Consider the following 1745-nt stretch of genomic DNA (forward strand, 5'->3'; position numbering starts at 1 on the left):
AGAGTGAAGGTGTTCTTAATGACACATATGCACTTGTGTTTCCAGAATTTCTAGATGCCCTGTATTTTTATGACTCTTTCCCAAGATAATCCTGGCTTTATTATTCCATTATATTTACACTCCTTAAAAATAATATCCTAATGTCTTTTCCAAATCACCAGTATCTTTCATCTTACAGTCATCCACTAAAAGTTTCCAAGAACCCACTCTATTAAAAAATAGAAAATATATTTAAAAGGAAAATATTAAGTTGGGAGTTTTGAGGAAAAAAGGGGGGGGGCTAGATTCAGAAAAACCCCATTGTTCAGAGGAAGGAGAATGATCAGTTATTAGAAATAAAATGAGCTATGTCAGTTACCTCAGGAGCAGCTATACAGAGAGGTGCAATCTTTTTAGAGGTAGATCAAAAAAGGCCAGAAAGGAAGATGCAGGAGAAAAGCAAGCCAAGAGCAGTGGGCGTTTAACCTAAGATCTGGGGTAGGGCTGAAATGGTTCATAGACTCTTACCAGCTGTTCTGTCTCTGGGTGCTGACCTTAAGTACTGACATCATAAAAGATAAGATCATCATGTGATCAGTAAGAAGTAATTAGAAATAGAACCACACTTTCTCTTTGGGAAAAGGTCTTTGGAGAAGTTATGATAAAGTTGTTCCATAAGTGACGAGAAGTACTTTGAATTATATATAAAAAGATCAACCTGAAACCATGCTCAAAAGATCTTCTGAGTTCAGTGCTTATTTATGGTTTCTTCTAAGGATTTTCCTTTAAATTGGTATATGTAATAAATCATGCAGCTGTAAAATCCAGATGGCCTCCCATCTTGCTCTGGGTCAACCCCCAGAGGACCAGGACAAGAAAACATGAACTCTACAGAAATGTGTGAGGTTTTTAAAATGATGAAGTCCAAAAATATTAGAACAGTCATTTGCTTAAGTTTTTTTCCATTCCTTTTTAGTTTTTAAAAGGTTTATTTTTGAGGAGGGGGGGGCACAGAGAAAGACAGAGGATCTGAAGTAGGCTCTGTGCCATTAGCACAGAGCCTGATGTGGGTCCTGAACCCATGAACTGTGAGATCAACCATCCCTTTCGATTTAAAGATGAGAATGCTAAGGTACGAATTGATGTGGTTGGTCTAGGTATTACAGCTAACTAGAGCTAAAGCTGGTATACCACCAGAGGTTTCTATCTCTCAGAGCAATTTCACTTGTGCTATAACCAGTAACTTCCACTGGTCCCAAACTTCATTCATCTCCATTTGACTAACAGGAAATTGTATCAAATCCATTCATGATTTTCTCATTTCTCCAGCATTCCCCCTTATAGATAATTTGGTAAATGGAAGACATTTTGTGGATTAAAACAGCTTGACATAATCCACACAAGGATCACTTGATAGCGTTTTCCCTTGGAGATGCAAACTCAATGCTTGCTCGGTCCAAGTTGTGGTTGAATTCTATCCAATCTGGAATGTTCCCTAATTAATTATTTGCTGCTTTTAGTGAAAAATCACTGGGATTCAAGCTGCTCTACAGACTCATCTGCTATCCTTGAAGTGATCTATACTGATGAAGGTCTAATACAGTTTTGCTAACGGCTAAATTCAACACATCTGGTAGAACCCCTGAAGGGGATCCCAGCCTCAAGATTTGCTCATCATTCCAGCAGCTGGCCATGAAATCAAAGCAAAGATTGCTAAAATACCTAAGCATCAACTTCAGAGAGAAAATCTGAACAGTGACAAACAA

The sequence above is a fragment of the Crocuta crocuta genome, unplaced genomic scaffold (assembly GCF_008692635.1).
Source record: "Crocuta crocuta isolate KB4526 unplaced genomic scaffold, BGI_CrCroc_1.0 scaffold279, whole genome shotgun sequence".
NCBI classification, from domain to species: Eukaryota; Metazoa; Chordata; class Mammalia; order Carnivora; family Hyaenidae; genus Crocuta; species Crocuta crocuta.